The following is a 22,028-nucleotide window of genomic DNA, read 5'->3' as shown; positions in this document are numbered from 1 at the left end:
TGAATTGTAATTGTTAATGTAGAATTTACCTTAGGATTAGTAATTGAATATGTTGGAATAATTAGTATAGATTGGGTCAATTTGTTGTGGCTATTGTTAATATTTGCAGGTTTGTGGATTTGGGTAGTATCCAAGTATAGGGGAGGTGCTGCCGAATATTTTGTAACATTTCAATTGAATTATATCATTATTTATATAAAATTGGTTAGATGCAGAGAATGAAAACCAGAGCTGCACGTACGGTCGCATCTAGTTCGTCTAGTAGCAACGAAGACATTTCCTTAGGTGCCCTCTCAAGAAGAGGCACCTACACCACTTGCACCGTCAGCTGATGCTGCCTTTTCCAGCGATGTTTCACGTCGCAGAAGCGGCGTGCCTTCGCAACGGAATCGATGGACCCGCAAGTACGAGGCATAATGGAAGGACGATCTTTCAATGTAAGTTTGTTAAGGTTTTAATTTTTTTTTTTTAAAAAAATTTAAAACAAATTTATGAAGTCACTATTTAATTAATTTCAATTCTTTTCAGGTTCACAAACATTGAGGCCGCCCGAGTAATATCATCGGCGTTTAAAGCGTCGATGGAGATTCCATTGTTTCAATGGAGTCAGGCATCCAGGCATCCTGAATGGATGCCTCAAATCAATGCATGGTTTCGTAGATTTGAGCTTATTTCTAATAAATTCTTAATATAATTGTAAATAAATTATTAAAATTTTTAAAAATTATTTTTTATACACAGAATCGATTCTGCTGGAATGACGAACATAACAATGTTATGAGGAGAGTGTGGGAAAATCACGCGGCAACTAGGTAACATAAAAAATAATACAACCTTTTTTTACAAAAAAATTTATGTTTCAAAATGTAATTTTTGATTGCGTTAAGTAGGTTGCGTGATTTTTGGTATGAAGCCCAAAAAAAGGGGAAAAAAACTACCAGGGATAGGGGGTTCCAAGGCTGGAACGATGTTGCGGTTTGGAGGGATTTCAAACCGATATACATCCCGAAGGATATATGGCCGCACTATCCTGAGCACGTGATGTCTAAGCGGTTCACACGACGCTCATAGTCCGATGCTAGCAACCGGAATAGGCCAATTCATGGCTCGGTGACAACGCACACCAGCGGCTTCGATCCGTTTGCTGCACATGCGAAACGGATGGTAAGATTAATTTAAATGAAATATATCGTTTAATTAATTTGTTGTTAATAAATTTTTTTCATTATAGGCTATGTCTCTTGGACGTGAGCCGAGCCCTATGGAGCTGTTTGTGGAGACGCACGTGTGGAGTCAAGACCGCCAAAAGGGGGTGCAACAGTTCGTTGACAGTCGCGCTCAACATTTTGTGGTATATTTATTCAACCATTTTATTTTGTAAGTTATTATTATGTTTATTGAATTGAATATGATGATTACATTTTTTATTTTCAGGAGACTTATAATAATCGATTGAGGGAGACATACGGGGACGATCCTTCGACTCATCTGGAATTCGATTCGAATTTGTGGATGAAGGCTGGATCATCAGGTGGACCTGATAAGAATCGGGTTTACGGGCTCTCTAACACTAGGGCCGACAACTTGCGGACGACTCGTACTGCTTCAACCGTCTGGAGCTCCCAATCAGTATCGAGCTCCCAATCTAAGGAGCTCGTGGCCTTGCAGCAAAGGTGCAACAACCTATCAGAGGCGTACACACAACTAAAAGAACAATACACAGCAGAATCTACACAACAAAGAGCGGCCTATGAAGAGCTTCGTCAAATGGTCATAAACATGTCACAAGATGGAACATGTGCACCCAATCCAAGTTGGCCGCATAACAGCCAGCCTCCTCCTCCTCCTGATCCTCCTCCTCCTCCTTTATATTAATTTTTGATAAACATTATTTACATTTAAAATTTCATTTAATGTTTTTTTGAAACATTTCATTTTGTAATGAATATTATTTATCTTTCATTTTTTGTTTTTGATGCTTAATATAAATTTTATTTGCATAAATGGTTTTTATTACCATTCTGTCGCACCCGACATCGCGGCGGCCCTAAAAAAATAATTCTCTCAAATTAATTATGGAAAAAGAACAGATTTCTGGCATCCGGTTCTTTTAGGGGAAAACGTCTTGCTTGAGGAGTCGCCACCTAGTATTATGGTTACTAGGAACCCTAACTGGTCAACAAAGATTCTATGGTTCGGGACTGGTTACGTAAAAGGGAAGATATTATCACCCCTTAAACGTTCTGCCTAAGGCAAACTGCATTGCTGCTTTTTGTCTTAAATTGCTAAATTTTTTTATTGGTTTATGTTCTGACGATTTATTCACAATATTCTTGACTCTGGCGTCAATGAATATTCAACTACGGATAATTCCAACTCTGGCGTTGGTAATTATTACGTAGTTAACAAAATAAACTTAGATTAATATTTTTTATTTTTGACTCATAAAACTAGTGAATAAACTAAAATAAACCACGCGTGCGTGCCAAAGTGAATTAAATCTAAACTGCACAGTAAAAGAAACGAAAACAAGCTTACCTGATCTGCAGACGTTATTGGAGGCGATGAAGACGATGGGGATGTGGATGTTGGTCTCGATTTCTCCTGCTTGTGTTTCCCCTTTGCTTCCCCTATCTTTCTGTTTGGACTTATTCCTCTGCTTTTAACTCTACTCGTCGCCCCGGTTATTGGCGATGGAAGGGACGGAAACGATGATGAAATGTTGGCTCTCTCCTGCTGCGAATTTGTTTCGATTTTGGGTTTTCTTTGTTTGCAGGGACGAAGGCAGTGGCAGAGCCAATACTCTTCTTTGTGTATTTGTGTGTTTTCTAGGTTTCTTTTCCTTTGCTCCTCCTCTGTGTTTTCTTCTCTCTGTCTTCTCCTCCCTTCACGAGGTCTCCTTCGCTTAGCTTTTATAGAGACAGCGGCAGCCTTGGTGGTGGAAACGGCTGCCCTCCTAAATGCCCCGTAACCGGCGCCTTCAATGAAGAAACGTCAGCGCCAACGGACGAAATGCCTCTGCCTTTAATTGCAGAGCCGTTGCAGAGACGGTGAACAGTTGCAGAGAAAACGGTGTCGTTTTGCTGGTTGCGAATTTGGTCCTTCTGATTCTTCTAATTTTGCAATCAAACCCCTGATTAAAATGAAAATTGGATCCTTACATTTCTGCGCCATTTTCAAGTTGGTCCTTGGATTTTAATTTTCTCAATTTGGACCCCAATTAAACCTCAAACTTTGATATTTCTTCAATTAAGTCCCTGATTGGATTAATTAAATTAATTTCAAGCTTAATTAAGTCCAAAAACGTATCAATTCTCCAATTAAACCCTTAATTGGATTAATTAAATTAATTTAAAGCTTAATTAAGTCTCAAAACTTATTAATTCTCCAATTAAATCCTTGATTGGATGAATTAAATTAATTTCAAGCTTAATTAAGTCTAAAAATTTATCAATTCTCCAATTAAACCCTTAATTGGATTAAATAAATTAATTCCAAGCTTAATTAAATTAATTCCAAAGTTTAATTAAACCCCCAAAACTTCCATTCATATTGCCCTTAATCCAAAATTTATTTCATTCTTCATTTATTTCATTTTACTTGTTTTTTCATCTTCATTATTATCTTTTTTTTCATCAATTTTTTATCCTTTTCAATAAATAAAATAATAAAAATAATAAAAATAAAACAGTCAAAAATTAGGTTATAACAGTTGCCCCCTCTTTATAATATTTATTATGCAAAGATATTAGAAAATTTCATTTTCTTTTATCTTTGTGTAGTAAATTTATAAAGACAAGTAGATAGAGAAAGAACCCTCTTTTTTTTTAGTCTTGAAAACAGTAGATGAACTCACGACCTTTACAGAGAGATGTAGAAATCAAGAAACAAATCATCTGGAAGACAACCCATTTTTTTTTTTTTTTAGAAGTGGTCTCATTATGATGGGTGACCTACCCAAGTAAAAAAAAAGGCACTCAAAAGAATGTGAGGGCTCAAAGGAGGAAAGCGAGTGCTCAAAGGTACTTGAAGGGAAAAGCGAGTGCTAAGAGGCACTGGTGCTCAAAGGCACTTGAAAGGGAAAGCGAGTGCTTAGAGGCACTGGTGCTCAAAGGCACTTGAAGGGGAAAGCGAGTGCTCAGAGGCACTGGTGCTCTAAGGCACTTAAAGGGGAAGCGAGTGCTCAAAGGCACTTGAAAGGAAAAGCGAGTGCTCAGAGGCACTGGTGCTCAAAGGCACTGGAAGGGGAAAGCGAGTGCTCAGAGGCACTGGTGCCCAAAGGCACTCGAAGGGGAAAGCGAGTGCTCAGAGGCACTGGTGCTCAAAGGCACTCGAAGGAAAAAGCGAGTGCTCAGAGGCACTGGTGCTCAAAGGCACTTGAAGGGGAAGCGAGTGCTCAGAGGCACTTGAAGAGGAAAGCGAGTGCTTAAAGGCACTCGAAGGAGAAGGCGAGTGCTCAAAGGCACTCGAAGAAGAAAGTGAGGGCTCAAAGGCGCTCGAGAAGGAATGTGAATGCTCAAAGGCATTTGAAAAGGAAAACGGGTGCTCAAACGCACTCGAAGAGGAAGAAAAGAATGAAGATTTTTCAGATGGCCTATTTCTTATGGGTGACCTTCCCATGTTGAAAAATTCTCAAAAATGAAAAACATTCAACAGCAATTTCGATCTTTGGTCATTTCAAGTTGGCCTTCCACTTGATGGATTCCATTGGGATTTTCTCATATGAAATTTGCAAAACTCATTGTTCAATGTCTCAAAGTTTAGATGATATGCATGCATCTTTACCTGTTTTGAAATATAGGCCCCCATTTCTTCCTAGTCTTCTTGTTGCTTGATTGATGAGGACTTGTTACCTCTGATTTGGGTCATTTTTGTCGCTTGGCTTCTAGCCCACTCGAGTTGGCCCATGTAAGTCTATTTCCAGATTTATTTGCACAACTTAGCATTTGTGGTGCCCATCGTGACCCACTTATTTGCTGAAGATTTCTGACTCGTCAAATAATTTGAGAGGACTTATTCATTGCTCCTCGTTTCATTGATAAAAAAATTCGGTGTCACTTGCTGAAAGGATCAAATTATCTTTCGTAAACCAAAATGCCCCCTTGTCTTGTTGTAGGAAATATTCCTCTCTTTTTCTAAAAGAGAAAATACAATGTTGCCCCCTTGTACTGGTCATTGCCCCCAAGTGTGCTTTGTCAGCGACTTAGACAAATAATGGTGTTAAAAGACCATTCTCTCATTTCTCTTTTTGTTCATTTTGGTGGAGGAATGTGGGTCTAGAATGATGAATCTTGAAATCTTGATCTTGCATTTTGAAAATAAAAAAAATTATTTTGATGTGAATCTAAAATGATTTGCTTTTGAAATCTTGCAACTCCTTGGTTATTTCCTTTATTGGAAAAAGAGGTTATTTGCTCTTGTGTTTGGCAATGAGATCTTTAGTCATGAGATGACCTTTTGTTTCAAGGTGAAGGGCTCGATAAAAAGCTCGAGGTTTTATATGAGGAAAATTTGTCTCTTTTTGAATCATTCATTTTTATCAGCATGAATAATAATGAGTAGTTTATTCTTGATGTCATAAATCTTATGAAAAAGTATTCTTTGTATTTTGAGAGCATTGTTTATTGTTCTAGGTTGCTCACTTGCTTGCTTAGAAAGGACTTCTACAGGGACGTAACGTAGGCTGTGGTTTCTGGCTATGAAAGAAAAGGATTCATAAGGCTCAAAGAGTGTTTCAGGGTTTCAAAGACTAAGGATCACTATCAACAGTTTGACTCTTGATGTCATTCCCGTTTTCTTTTTCCGCACTTCTTTGATTTGTTGCTTCTTTTTTTTTATTATTGCTTTGCTAGGACATACTCACTTTATCTTGGATGTCACTTTTTCTAGTGATTTGGGCATGCCCCCTAACATTTGAGTTTCTTGAGCTCTTATGCCTTTTTGGCTTTCTCACGGCTTTTTCTCTTTTCTTATTGAAAATTTTCTCTTACCCCTTAGTGTGGGGTATGATCATAGTCGGGATTTTTCCATGGAAGAAAAATTATTCAGGCTTAAAAAGGGATCGCAAAGGATATACTTATTTCAAAACGTGAAAGGAATAACAAAGATGGCCTTTCCTCATTTAAAGCGCAAGTAGTTAAGATCAATAAACTTTGACCTCATCCAGTATGATGGTTTGGTCTTTGCAAAGATGCATTTCATGAGTCATGAGTAAAGAGTACACTACATACCATTATTCATACATTTAAAAACACACGATTCAAGAGTCATAGGGTAAGGGTGTTTATTCATTTGTTTTCTTTTTTCTTTTCTCTCTTTTTTTTTGGTTTATAATTTAGTCACCTCAATGATGGAGTTGCTTGATTCAATTGTCATTCTATAAGTAGAATGTTAAAAATATCATTTTTGAATAAACATCAATTTATTTTTGAAATCAAAATGCTAGATCAATATTTCAAAAACTCCAATAGGGAAATGTTTTTTTTTTTTTTTTTTGGTAAAAGAGATCAATTATGTCTATGAGATCATGCGAAGTTGTAAGGGTTTTTTTTTTTTTTTTTTTTTTTTTGCAGGCACCCCTTATGAAAAACATGCAAAGAGAAATAATTGGCCCAATCTTATTTATTGATTTGATAAACACTTATACATCATGGATAATATTTCTTTACAGAATCAGAGTTCACAGGCCTAACTACATCCTCCCCATCCATTCTTGTTAGTATCAATGCCCCTCCTGAAAATGCCTTCTTCACTATGTAGGGTCCTTCATAATTAGGTGCCCATTTACTGCGATCTTCTCCTAGTAGTGACAGAACTTTCCTCAATACTAAATCTCCTTCTTTGAATTCTCTTGGCCGAACTTTTTGGTCATACGCCTTAGCCATCCTTCTTTGATACAACTGGTGGTGACAAATTGCTGCTAACCTTCTCTTGCTGATCATATTTAGTTGTTCGTACCATAGCTTGACCCAATCAGATTCCTTGAGTCCAGATTCCATGAGGACCCTTAAAGAGGGAATTTCTACTTCCAATGGTACCACTGCCTCCATTCCATATACTAAAGAGTATGGTGTAGCCCCGGTTGATGTCCTCACTGCTATTCGATACGCATGAAGAGCATAAGGAAGCCATCCATGCCAATCCTTGTAAGTAATCACCATTTTTTGAACAATCTTCTTTATATTTTTATTAGCAGCTTCTACAACGCCATTCATCTTGGGTCTGTAAGGGGATGAGTTGGAATGCTTGATCTTCCACTTTGTGCATAGCTCCGCTATCATCTTTCCATTAAAGTTTTGAGCATTATTAGTCACTACTCTCTTGGGCACACCATATCTGCAAATTAGATCTTTCTCGATGAACCGTTTGACCACTTTCTGAGTCACATAGGCATATGAGCAAGCCTCTACCCATTTGGTGAAGTAATCAATCGCTACAAGGATAAAACGATGTTCGTTACTGGCTTTTGGATTAATAGGCCCAATCACATCTATTCCCCACATTGCAAAGGGCCAAGGAGACACCATGTTAAATAAGGGTGTAGGAGGCGCATTGACTTTGTCGCTATACACTTGACATTTGTGGCACCTTCGGACATAATTTATGCAATCCTTCTCCATGGTCAGCCAAAAATAACCTGCTCTTTGCATCTGCCTAGCCATCATGTGTCCGTTTGCGTGGGTAGCACAAATTCCTCCGTGCACTTCTTGTAGGGCCTGGTTTGCTTCCAGATCACTTAAACACCTTAGTAAAGTCCCATCAAATGACCTTTTATACAAAATCTCCCCATCTATGTAGTATTCCATGGCCATTCTTCTCAAGGTCCTTTTATCTATCTTCGAGGCTCCCGACGGGTACTCTTGATGCTGGATGAATCTTTTTATATCCGTGGACCATGGGTCTTTGTCTGTTTCTTCTTCTATTAAACAACAATGCGAGGGAGAATTTCTGATCTCGATGCTTACAGGCTGAATTTTTGCACCACAATCAATTATAGCCATAGAAGCTAAGGTAGCTAACGCATCGGGAAACTGATTTTTGTCTCTTCCCAAATGAGTAAATTCTATTTCATCAAAGCTTTCAGCCAATTAGGAGAGGTATTCCTGGTATGGTCTCAATTTTTCATCCCTTGTCTGCCATTCACCTTTCACCTGACAGATTATTAGCATTGAGTCTCCATATACTTCTAATTTCCCTACATTCATCTCTAATGCAGCTTCGAATCCGTGGATGCAAGCTTTATACTCAGTTGTGTTGTTTGTACAACTAAAGTGCAGCTTTACTGAGATAGGATATTGCTTTCCTTCTGGGGAAATTATCATAGCACCTGCCCCGTTGCCCGATACATTTACTGCGCCGTCAAAATACATAGCCCACCAACCACTCTTCTCCTCCTTTTCCGTTACTAGCACATCTTCATCAGGAAAGTCAAAGTTCAATGGCTCGTAATCCTCAATAGCATTATCGGCTAAATGATCCGCAATTGCGCTTCCTTTTACTGATTTTCTTGTCATGTAGATGATGTCATACTCAGCCAGCAGTACTTGCCATCTAGCTATTCTACTCGACATGTATGGCTTTTCAAAGATATACTTCAATGGGTCCATTCTTGAGATCAGCCAGGTAGTATAGTATAGCATATATTGTCGCAACCTCTTCGCACTCCACACCAAACTACAACATAACTTCTCTACCATACTGTAACGGGATTCACACTCGGTGAACTTCTTACTCAAATAATAGATGGGTTGCTCCTTTCTTCCTGACTCATTCTGTTGCCCCAACACACACCCCTTAGCTGATTCGGTCACAGTTAAATACAGGATGAGTGGCGTTCTGTGTACAGGTGGAACCAACAATGGTGGTTCTTGTAAGTACTGCTTGATTTTATCAAAAGCTTTTTGGAAATCTTCATCCCATGTTCCAGGATTCTTCTTTCGGAGTAATCAAAAAATCGGTTCACATGTCACTGTAAGTTGTGAGATAAAACGAGCAATATAGTTCAAGCGCCCCAAAAAGCCTCGAACTTCCTTTTCGGTCTTTGGAGCGGGCATGTCTTGTATGGCTTTTACTTTGTCGGGGTCCACTTCTATGCCTTTATTACTCACCACAAATCCTAATAATTTGCCTGATTTCACCCCGAATGTACACTTTGCAGGATTCAATTTCAACTGATATTTTCTCAACCTCTCGAACAATTTCCTTAGAGCTGGGATATAGCTTTCTTCATCTTTGGACTTTGCGATCATGTCATCCACATAGACCTCAATTTCCTTGTGCATCATATCATGAAAAAGTGCTACCATTTCCCTTTGGTATGTTGCTCCAGCATTCTTCAATCCAAATGGCATTACTTTGTAACAGTAAGTTCCCTATGGGGTGATAAATGTCGTCTTTCTCTTATCTACTTCAGCCATTTTAATCTGATTATAGCCAGAGAAACCATCCATGAAAGAGTAAGTGGAACTCTTAGCAGCATTGTCCACCAACACGTCTATATGCGGTAACGGAAAGTCATCTTTCGGGCTTGCCCTATTCAAATCCCGGAAATCCACGCACACCCTGATTTTGTTGTCCTTCTTGGGAACCGCAACAATGTTAGACACCCATTCAGAATATTCTACTACTTCCAAGAAACCCGCATCCCATTGTCTTGTTATCTCTTCTTTTACCTTGAGCAATACATTAGGTCTTGTCCTTCTTAGCTTCTGTTTGACTGGACGACAACCCTCAATCAAAGGTAACCTATGCACTACTATTTCAGTATCCAAACCGGGCATGTCAGTGTACGACCAGGCAAAAATATCCACATACTCCCGCAAAAGGGAGACCAACTCACTCCTCATAGCTGTAGTGATCAACATCCCTATTTTCAACTCCTTTTTGTCATGCTCGGTACTTACATTTATTAATTCTAATTCCTCTTTTGCAGGCCCCCAAGCATGTTCGGATTGTTTTATAAGCTTCTTGAACTCTTCAATATCATCTTCACCATCTTCTTCCTCATCCATTGAAGTTATAGTTTTATCAAAATTAAGCCAATTATTCTCAATGCAATGGGTTTGTAAGTTTATCGTTGTCCCGCTTTCAGATTCCCTGAAAGCGGAAAGTGCCTTTGTTATGAGTGCATAATGGAAAAAGTGAAACGAAAAGGCATGATGAAGGGAAAAAACCAAGCATGATCTCATTAAAACTTGAAATGATAGAAGGGCTCAAAACAAAATCTTGTTGCCAATATCTTGAGCCACGATTACTGGTAACATAAATTTATTCAAACAAAATGCAGCAATAATAAAAAAAACAAGCAGCCAACAAATGTTTACTTTTTAAAAATAATTGGGACTTCATGAATTTCCCAATTGTTCAACTCTTCCCCTTCAACTAATCTTCTCACAAAATCAGGTAGACCATCCTCTAGAGCACTCACAGTCAGTTGGGGTAGTTCATCATAGGGGCTCTTTTCATCTTTAAAACCCCCTTGGGGTTCTTGTTTGTCGATCTCTTCTAGATAGTGGATGGTAGCACCGCTAAATTCTTTACTCATCCTCTCAATTTTACCCTCAGCATTGATCACTTGTGCAGGTTAGGGGAAGGTTACGTGAATCGGAGGGATCTAGATTTGGCCTTCATTAGGCTCCCTTCCTTCGATTCGAGCTAACCTCCGTTCTCTTTTAAACTCAGCCACTCTCTTGAAATCTTTCTTTATAGGTTTAAAACCTAAACCGAACCTCTGATCTGTGTATTTCATCTTTATTACATTGATTCTCTCGGGCATTCCTGTGACAGGGTCATATGGCAATCCGTGCTTTAGAAAGTATTTAGCAGCCATCCTTGCAGCCTCAGAAACCTCTGGCTTCCTTCGCACTGTATTCTCAGGTACCCATTCAGCATTTACTACCTCAAATGCATGTAGGTTCCCGTCTTTACTCTCTTCAGCCTCTATATAAGGAATTGACACGTTTCTCACCATAGCTAAAACCTCTTCAGCCCTTACTGTCACCAGGTTTCCATTGATGATAAACTTAACCCGTTGGTGTAATGATGATGCAATGGCTCGTGCTGCGTGGATCCAAGGTCTTCCTAACAACATGTTGTATGTGGGATGAATATCCATCACTTGTAAAGTTATTTGGAATGGTTGGGGGTCGATTACAAGCTCAACATCAATATTTCCCATAATCGGCCTTGGCGAACCATCATATGCTCTAGCTGTCATGGTACTTGGCTTCATATGAGAGACTTCAATTGGCATTTTATCAAGCACATGCCTTGGCAACACATTCAAAGCGGAACCATTATCTATCAGCACCTTGGCGATCACACAATCCTTACATTTCACAGTGATATATAACGGCTTATTGTGACCAATTCCTTCATGATCTAGTTCATCATCTATGAAGTAGAGATAGTTAGTGGCTTGAATCCTTCCCACCAAATGTTCTATAGAATCCTGTGTGATATCTTAAGGAACATATGCTTCGTTAAGGACTTTCTGGAGAGTGTTTCTATGCAACTCCGAACTCAAAACTAATGATAATAGAGAGATTCTGGCGGGGGTCTTTTTCAACTGGTCCACCACACTGTATTCACTAAGCTTCATTAGCTTCAAGAACTCGCTAGCCTCCTCATCGCTCACTGGTTTGTTGACCTCATCCATCTTGGCCAATTCCACCATATTTTTTCCTTTTGCCCTCCTTTGGTCTTCTAGCTCTTCAGGAGTATAGTATCTTCCACTTCGGGTTAACCCTCCAATTTCAGCATGAAGAGTAGGAGCTGATCTCGTGGTATGGAAAGAATAACCATAATTATAAGGCATGGCATTAGAATTTCCGCTAATTGTGCTCGTAGGTCTAGCCAAAATCATTCTTGGGGGTCCTTTCTCCGTTGGTTGATATCTACAAACTTCAACCTTCTTGTTGAAACCAGTCATGGTTCCTACTAGTTCTTCTTCAGGCACCCCTATCCTCAAGAGTTTATATGGTGTCCTATATGCTGGTGATACTCACAATATTCACCCATATGCTCTGCGACTTGCTTTTTAATGGGTGCTTGGAGGTACCCAGCTTGCTTCAACATTTTGTACAACCCCTCCATTGAAAACTTTAAGACATTAGCACCCCTCTCTTCTTCTTCCAAAGCATTTACCCCTCCACCTCCAGAAGCATGGTACGGTAGCGGGTTGGATTTTACGTTCGGAAAATCATCAAAGGAAATCCAACCTGCTTTGATGAGTTGGAGGATTCTCCTTTTGAAAGCTAAACAACTATCAATATTATGGCCGGCGATACCAGCATGGTACTCGCATTTCTGGTCTGGTTGGTACCATTGAGGAAAAGGTGGTTGCAAAGGTGTCAAATGAACAGGTGTTACTTGGCCAATACTGAGCAATCTTTGATACATCTCACTAAGAGGCATGGGAAGTGGGGGCAGTTCTTCTTGGTTTGTGGGGAAGCTTCTGCGTGGGTAAAATGTGTTGTTTTGGCGGTATGGGATATTTTGGGTATTTGTTTGGTTTTTTAGATAAGGTGAGGTGAAATTTATATTAGATGTGGGGGGAATGGTCATGGGTGGCCTGAAATTATGCTTTCTTCCCTTACCTTCACCTTCGACATTGTGGACATCAGCCTCCTTCTTGTGTCCAACAAAACCCCTTTTTTCACTAGGGTCTGTGATCCTACCCGTTCGAATGGCTTGTTCAATTCGTTCGGCTATAACAACCAAATCAGAGAAGCTTTGTGCAGAACTTCCAACCAAGTATTCAAAGTATGGAGCTTTGAAGGTGTTGGAAAATAAACCGATCATTTCCTTCTCCAACAATGGCGGATTAACTTGTGCTGCCATTTCACGCCATCTTTGTGCATATTCCCTTACAGATTCCTTATAACCTTTCTCTAATGAATGCAAGCTTGATCTATCAGGGGCTATGTCTACGTTGAACTTATATTGCTTAATAAAGGCTTCAACCAAATCTTTCCATCCCCTTATCTTGGTGTTGTCCAAACACATGTACCAAGTGAGAGCGACATCACTTAAACTATCCTGGAAGAAATGGATCAACAACTTCTCATCTTGCACTACCTCGGCCATCTTATTGCAATATGACTTAAGATGGGTTATTGGACATTGAGTTCCGGTGTATTTGATGAATTCTGGCACCCTAAACTTCTTAGGAATGACTATGTTAGGTACCAAACACATCTCGACAGCTTTCACCGGGTCATACAAATGATTTCCTTCAACTGCCCTTACCCTCTCTTCTAGGGCAGCCCACTTCTCTAAACCTTCAGCTCCTATCATTTTGTCCTTATGAGACCCCTCCAAGGTTAACTCATCAGCATGAGGAATCCTCATCGGGTATATAGGCCGAGCTGGGAAATGCGTAGCATATTGAGGCTCAGGCGAAGATCCACTTGCCCCCATGTTTGGTAGGTTGAAGAACATCGGAGGCGTCGGTGGTAGCTGAGTGGTAAATGTTGGTTGAAAGGATGTCCCTTCTCCCGACTTAGATCTCAGAGCTTGTTCGAGTAGGCTAGTAAGCCTAGCGACATCTTCCTTCAGACTGTTCAACTCCTTTTGATGTTGGGCATCCAATTGAGTTCTTTCTTCATTTTCCATTTTTTTCCGCAACCGTGTGTTATGAGTGTGTTTTAATGGGGGACCTATATTTCACCTGATGTGCAGCATTATGACAATTCATAAGTGTATGTTCAAAATGCATTAATATGAATGCAACATATTGGACAGGGATTATTTCATGGGAGGGTGACATAACAACTGTTATTCTTTGGATGCTTGGTTAGATCTACATCCAATACTTATTGCAATGCCGAGAGGAGATCTGTTTAACCTTTTATCATCTGAGCTTTCAGCCTTATACACTTATTTGAATAAAAGTAAATAAAGGTCTTCACCTTTTTTTATTTAACCCATAAAACTTTCATTACAACAAATGATTCATCTTAATCTATTACAGGGGGAAAGGCACTGCCTCTATTAGATATAGCTTTTAGAAACATATCGGTGTTGTTCATGCTCCCTCGATACTTCGCGATGTCCCCTCCAACTTGACGAGCCTCTACTCTTAGCCAATGAGCCTCGGCCGCAGCTCGATCAATCTGCTCTTGAAACTCCCTTATTCTTTCAGTATGGATCAAGTTGTTTCTGGATAGAGAATTATTAGCAGTATCTAGTATTTGAACATGACTCTCCAACATTTTCTGACTTTCTAGCAATTGTTCGATCTTTGCTTCTCCCTTTGCTAATTTAGTCTTCAATGCCTTTGCTTCAATTTTACTACTATTGAGTTCAGTTCTCAAATTCTGCGTGGCTTTGACTATCTTCTTGGATTTAGCCAATTCCAATTCAACATCTTTTAACTGGCTCTTGAGTTCTTTCAATCTGTTAAACGCTTGCTTGACACAGCTTGATTTTTGACGGCCAATTCCTCCTAATACTGGGCCTTCTCCACCTGAAGCGTCTTCTCCTCGTTGATGACTTTTATGGATTCTAAGTCGTTCATTGCTTTCATCCGATCTCAGCCCAACGAGTCCCTTTCTTCCTCAGCCAATTTCCTCATAGCTTTTTCTTTGGCCAACTGATGCTCTAATGATAGTCTCAAATCCTCCTTTGTTTTAAGCTCGGCTTGCAATCGTTTTACTTGCTCTCTTAGTTCTTCTTCGCAACTCACCCTCTTTCTTCGGGTGCCTACGGATTCTGAAATTTCTACCATGTCGGGGACTCTTCTGTCACGCCATTCGGGATACTTTTCACTAACTGTGGGATTTCTTGATCCATTCTCCTTCTTTATCACCAACAAAAAGTTCCAATCCTGCTTAATGCTTTCTAACATTTCCATGGCGACCCCTTTATAGACCCCGGTAAATTGAGCTATGTCAATTGTCCTTGGAACACTTTGTATGCCCCCAAGCTGCCTTGCAACTAAAGCAGGTGCATAACTGATGTATCCCGTTACTCCAATTAATGGTACCCAAGGCTTTTCTCCACAACTCATCAAGCTTGTCATATTCCTCATCCAAGGAGCTTTCCAATCAAAAATGCTTAATGGAAGCCCTTGTAATTTTACCCTCCAATCATCTTCCGAAAAGCTCTCCCATTCTTTTGATACGAACAACTCGAGTGGCTTTTGGTCGAACCACCAGAAATTATTGAATATTGGTGTCTCCGTTTCTATATGACTTAACAACCAGATGAATAGTAAAGAGACACAACACCTCATGGAACCTTTACCCGTTTTCTTGCAATGACTAAGAGATACGAAGGTTTCCGCCAAAATCACGGCACACGGGTTGATCTTTGTCTTTTCATATTCCATAAACAAATTGGCAGCTTCCAAACTGATAATTCCCTTAGTAGAGGGACATAGAACCAAACCAAATATTCCCAAAGCCAATATTCTATGTTTCTCTAATTTAGCATCCGGGTTAGCTTTTTTAGCAACCAGCAACTCCTCTAGCCGTTTCCATCTAAGACCCCCAGAGTTATCTTTTTCTCTATACGGTATTAGTTGAGGGATCCCTAGCAATTTGGCAAGCTCATCCATGGTGTCGTCGATTCTCTGGCGGAAGTACACTTTGTAGGCATCTACGGGGAATTCAGTCAACACACTATACTCTTCGATGGTAGGTGTCATGTCAACATTTCAGAAAGTGAAGCGTCGGTAATCAGGATCCCAAAAATGTATCATGGCTTTTATAGCTGATGGTAAAACTGGCACTTTCAAAAAGTGCAAAATCCTCCCATACTTCATAGCAAATTCTGTTTCATCTATCTGATACTTCGTGAGTGAAAACAATCTGCTAGTGTCATTTATTATGCACCTGACATCTTTGAGTAGCGGTGTCCCACTGGCATTTGGTCTAGGGCAGTCTCCCTCGGTCATTTGCAAAGATTCAGATTCGAGTCCATACTCAACAGTGGTTACCTCACGAATAACGGTCATTATGTCACCCGAAAGTCCTGTAATGAAAATGCTTAAATGTTATGCTCATCTCAATGAAATTATATAGGGACCAACCTAAAGAATAGGTTCTAGTCATTAAATGCATCTGGGTAGTTTTGCTATCTAGTCTCAAAGGTCTTTCACATGCTCAGTGATCGTCCTCGAAAGGTTGATATGAGATTTACAATCAGTGTGAAGATAGAGGCCCTGAGTAAAATCAGTTTGGCATATCAACTACTATTGAGCAAACAAATCATGCGAGAGTTGGATAGTTTCGCGAGCCTTACCCAGGCTAAAGCCATTAGGGTGCCGTTACTTCTCCACTTATCTTAAAATTGGTACCACACACGTGTATATATATATATATATATATATATATATATATAATGAGCTTGCATGATATTCATATCAACATATATGCATGATAAATGTGAATAATTATGTGTGCTAAAACAGTAAAAAACAAAATAAATAAACATAAAAATAAAAATGAAAATAAAAAATAAAATAAAATACACAAAAATACATAATAAATCATAATAAACAATAAATAAATAAATGAATAACTTGACAAGCGCTAACAAAAACAAACAAAAATATTTAGCAATAAAAGAAAACAAAAAAAACAAAGCTTAGTCCTAGTCCCTAGTGGAGTCGCCATTCTGTCGCACCCGACATCGCGGCGGCCCTAAAAAAATAATTCTCTCAAATTAATTATGGAAAAAGAACAGATTTCTGGCATCCGGTTCTTTTAGGGGAAAACGTCTTGCTTGAGGAGTCGCCACCTAGTATTATGGTTACTAGGAACCCTAACTGGTCAACAAAGATTCTATGGTTCGGGACTGGTTACGTAAAAGGGAAGATATTATCACCCCTTAAACGTTCTGCCTAAGGCAAACTGCATTGCCTGTTTTTTGTCTTAAATTGCTAAATTTTTTTATTGGTTTCTGTTCTGACGATTTATTCACAATATTCTTGACTCTGGCGTCAATGAATATTCAACTACGGATAATTTCAACTCTGGCGTTGGTAATTATTACGTAGTTAACAAAAATAAACTTAGATTAATATTTTTTTATTTTTGACTCATAAAACTAGTGAATAAACTAAATTTACACATTCATATATTTTTCTATTTTTTTATATATAATTAAATAGAAAAGGACAAAAATAAAATAAAATAAAATAAAATCAATGTTTTTATTTTATTCCCGACTCTGGCGTCAGTGAATAAATAAGTAAATAAAAAAAATAAATTTATTTTTCATACATGCACATATATTTTTTTCCTAAATAAAAAAAAATAAAAAATATTGGTATGCATGAATAAAAATAATATAAACTTATTGGTTTATTCACCAACGCGAGAGTCGGGAATAAAATACTGGCTTGAGTTTATATTATTTTTATAAAATACAGTAGCCGCGACCATCACCGACAAATTTCCAGACGGAAAAATTCGGTCGGTGTTTTCATGACTCACCAACAGATTTACCGACGACATTAATCCGTCGGTAATATAACTTACCGACGAATTTACAAATGGTATATTCTGTCGGTATTTCAACAATTCACTGACTAAGTTACCGACGGAAATTAACAGTCGGCGAATTGTGATATACCGACGGAATAACAATCCGTCGGTATTATTGAAGCGGGAATTTTATTTTTTTTGGCGTGCAAATTCTGTCTGTAAAACCGTCGATAAATGTTTTTTTTGTTTTGCCGACCGATATAGCGACAGAATGGGTAATCACCGATGAAAGGTAAGCCGACGGAATTATTCCGTCGGTAAGTTAGTCAGTAAATATTTTACCCACGTACTATCAATCACATACCGACGAAATAGTTCCGTCGGTAAAACAGTGAATTCTTGTTGTGATAATTATTTTTACTTTTAATTAAAATTAATTAATACTACGAGATAATATAAGCATGTATAAATTTCAAACTCAAAAGATTGAATTTCCCAGTAACATCATCCATCCCCATCTGCCGACTGTTTTCTTGTATGATGGCAATGAAGCCAAGCGAAAGTTGACGGGTTTACAGCCCAAGAAGATTTTTTAAATGGTAGGTTGACCTTTCGCATTCAGACATGAAGTATATTCTGAGCTCCAAAAAACATTAACAATCACTTGCTAGAAATTTTGTATAAAACAAATTTTAAATTCCTTACGCTGAATTAGCCAAGTCAAGCACAACTCATGATCTTTAACCAAAACTTCAACTTGATTAGGAGAAAGAAACTGCGTTTTGCTTCTATCGGAATTCAAGCATCCTCTTCAAGGCTCCAGCGAATTCCTTAACAATTAGCGGTATTAGATTACCATCATCTAGGCACGATTAAACACAGAATAAATTATTGAGATTTAAGCAAAATTATTGATAGTGTACTTCATTATTGAGATTTCCGAACATTTGCAAGATGTATATAGACCTTTTCTCTTTTCTTTAATTGAAAGGTTGTCATTACGAAACCTAAAATTCCACTACCATGCATTGTTACTTATTCGAGGATTAGAAGTCGGACCAAAAGCATCAAATTTTAAAAAGCTCAAAGCCCGGTTTTCTACTAATCAAAAGTTGAATGATAAAATTGAAAAAAAAAATCAATCATATAAAAAGATTAAAAAAAAATTACAATTATTTTCGCACGTGTGCGGCCTAGAAATTCTTGTCATTTATCAGTAAAAAGAGAGAATGGGAGTCACTATTTAGTATTTTAATCACTAGAAACCCTTACTAATTTCAGAGTCTAGGAAAGGGGCTTCATTATGTAAATAAAAGATATTAGCACCCCTAATACGCCTTACCTGAGGTAATGTAACATTCTCAATTCCAGAATTGGACAAGACAATTAAAATTACTGAATTTTGTGGGTAAATTATTATTTTTTTCATCTTGATTTATTTTACACTGTAATGAAATTTCTACCGAAGTTTCAGCAGAGTCTCCCCTATACCGAGAGGTCCCAAATTATCGACAATTCATTATGTACATATCTCATGTTCATTCCATCATCAACACATATCCATATCGCATCATGACCACAATTATTATTAATCATAATATATTTAAAATCCACAGATTCATTTCAAACATATAATTTACAACACAAACTAATAGTAATAAACTTGATTAATAACATTAATATTACAGGTATAAATCCTGAAGGTCTCTAAGATTATTAATATAAAGGAATACTAACATCGTTCAAGTCATATAATTATCTAAAGAAAAATACAACAACATCTTTTTCATTCCAGGTTCATATAGAAGAAATAAAGATGCTAACTCTAAAACGTACAAAAAGAATTAAGAACATGAAATCCCTAATTCATACAAAAGAATTGAAAATGCTAATTTCCTAATTCATGCAAAAGAATTAGACACCTAGGACATTAATCCTGACGGGAATGAGAAGGACCTGCAACATCAAAATAAGAGAATAAGTATATTAAATAAATAAAATACACCTAAATAATGGGGGGTCTCTACTACATGTATCTACACATATAAGTACCCACACGATAAGGCATAATCGTAGTTGATCCGTAGAAGAAGATCATTAGCTACATCTAACACCTATCCTTCCACAACCTACTTATGGTTTTCTTTTTTATTATCACACATTAATTTTTGTGTGATTTACCTTTTTCCTTATTTGCCTCAAATTCTAAGGTGGTCGTTGCCGACACTAATAACTCCTATTAGTGTCATTAGTCACCTTACCCAGATCGACTAGTCAATTCCTTGACAGTGCCAACACCAACTTAATCGGTCGATGCCATCGAGCTATTTCCAACCGGAAATAGTCAATCAATTGCTCTCCATCACACTTGGAGATGTTTCAGGTAATGCCAATGTCAAGTTCTCTTGACACCATTAACTTCCTCCTTAGGAAGTTAATCAAGTTATTATGGGCTTGCCGATACCAACACTATTCGTTAGTATCATTAACTATTCTTGATAGAAGTAGTTAATCAAGTTCAATATTCATTATATTTCCATCAAGGTCATGCCAATGTTAACAATATTTGTTAAAATCATTAGCTACCCTTATTTGAGGTCGGCTAATCAAGTCCATAGGTGGTGATTTTCTTTCTTGTTCTTTTTTATATATATAATATAGACCCATTCCAAACTCTAAATCCCAAAGTCTATGACCAAAATTCAGATTTCAAATCCATGTTCGTTTCACTGTATCTTTTCTTTCTTTAGTCATATTCACGAATATGATTTCTAGCATGAATTTGAGTACGATGCTTATTATCAACCAAGAAGAATATAGGTGTGGGACACCTACCTGCCACCAATGCTCAATTTGTGTTCCCTTGTTGTTGTTGTACTCCCCCTATGATTCCTTCTTAATTCACAAGTACACTATATTATTTCATGGCGGTGTCCATTTCGCAAATAGCAAGGCAACAACAATAACATTTACTCTTCACATTTCTTTGTTTTAAATCGTTACGCACATCATCAACTTCACTTTTCAAATGTGGTTTATCCCTTACTAGTGTTAAGGTTCGATGTTACAAGAATTTTGGTGGGAAAGAAAATGGTTTTCTGTCCTTACCACTGCTAAATCTCCTTATTTTATTAATTCTCATCAGATCTACCAGCAAGGGCGATAATTTGACCTTTTCTCATATATTTACCTATATCTGGAGCTCTAGAGCTCTATATTGAGCGAGGTTAGATTCGTTGGAAAGCTAACATCTCAGGATATAGTTTCTATGAGAGATGTTTTCCAAATTTTATCATTTTAAGGCCTGAAATCCCCTAGAACAAGGGTGATGAATCTATCTAGAATTCATTTGTGATTCCTAAGTGAGCTTTCTACTATAATTGGTTCTTACATAAACATATATAACACACCAAAATTCTTCTTATTTCCCTTTATATAGCTCTTGGTCGATCTTAGTCTAAGGGAACTAAGGATCCCCCTCTTTCTTTTCTTTTTTTCTAGTTGATTTTTCTTACCACGCAGACTTATTGTCCATATACTACACATGCCATAAGTGTTCATTAACCCCAAATTTCATAATCCCTTTCCTCCCCTTTCCATCACATGGCCGGCCACTTAAGTTTGGAATTAATGATTTCTTTCTTTAATAATTTTGTGTGTTTCTTTCAAGTTCAGAGCATCTTATTTTGCTTAACTAACCTCATTTCTATCAATTTCTGCATTTCCCTCAAATTTTCCTTCAAGAACCTTAATTTATAAAATCTGAAATTTGTGCATAATTCCTACTTAATTGTTAACTTGTTTCATACAATCAAGTATAGTGTTCATACCTTTAGAAATTTCAAAATTTCAGCTCATGTAAATTGAATATTTTGGCCCCTCTTCTCAAGCATGATGTCAGCCCTTTCTTCCTTTTTTTCTTCAATTCTGCATTTGTTTTATCCTTGTTAGAACCCTTGTTATTGGTTGTCCTCTCTATTTGGAGTTTCTAGGTTTGCATTCATAAGTGATTTGGTGTTTTTCCTTTTCTTTTAAAGAAGAAAATCAACACCCCCCAACCCTTTTTTTTCTTTAGTTTTTAGTCGGCCATGAAAGAGGAATGAATGGGGTATTTATAGCCCTCATTCTTCCTAATTATATGTTGGCCCCTATTATTTCCTTTTCTTTACAATTTGAGTCACATTCTTTATGTCTTTATATTTTCCTATTTAATTTCTTAATTATTACTTTTATTTATGACGTATATAATAACATTTTAATTTAATTTTTTTTTGGATTGTACAAGTAAGTTGCAATGTTTATTTGTCTAATATAAAGTAAGGAAAAGTTGTGTTTTCTAATTATTGGTATGTTTAAAGTTTAAGAAAAATCATTCTCCATAAAGAGATCATTTTCTTATCAGAATAAAAAAAAAAAAAAAACTAATTGTTCTAATGCCACCAAAAATAAATTGTCTTTTAATTTAAAACTAAAAATATGTCTTACATTTATGTTCATAATCACGTGTATTAAAAGAAACAAAAATATAATTTAGGTATTTTTGAAATGTAGGCCAAAATCCTTTAGGAATATACAAACTTGCTGTAAAATCCAAGC

At 37.6% G+C, this 22,028-nt stretch overlaps 1 pseudogene; it reads right to left on the bottom strand.

Annotated features, from left to right (window-relative positions):
- Positions 1–6,647: 6,647 nt before the first annotated feature.
- On the bottom strand, positions 6,648–13,614 carry LOC118045319 (uncharacterized; annotated as a pseudogene).
- Positions 13,615–22,028: the final 8,414 nt, after the last annotated feature.

This window comes from Populus alba, chromosome 1 (assembly GCF_005239225.2).
Source record: "Populus alba chromosome 1, ASM523922v2, whole genome shotgun sequence".
NCBI lineage: Eukaryota > Viridiplantae > Streptophyta > Magnoliopsida > Malpighiales > Salicaceae > Populus > Populus alba.
Note: the sequence above shows the minus strand (reverse complement) of the source record. Positions and strands in the feature narration are given on the sequence as shown.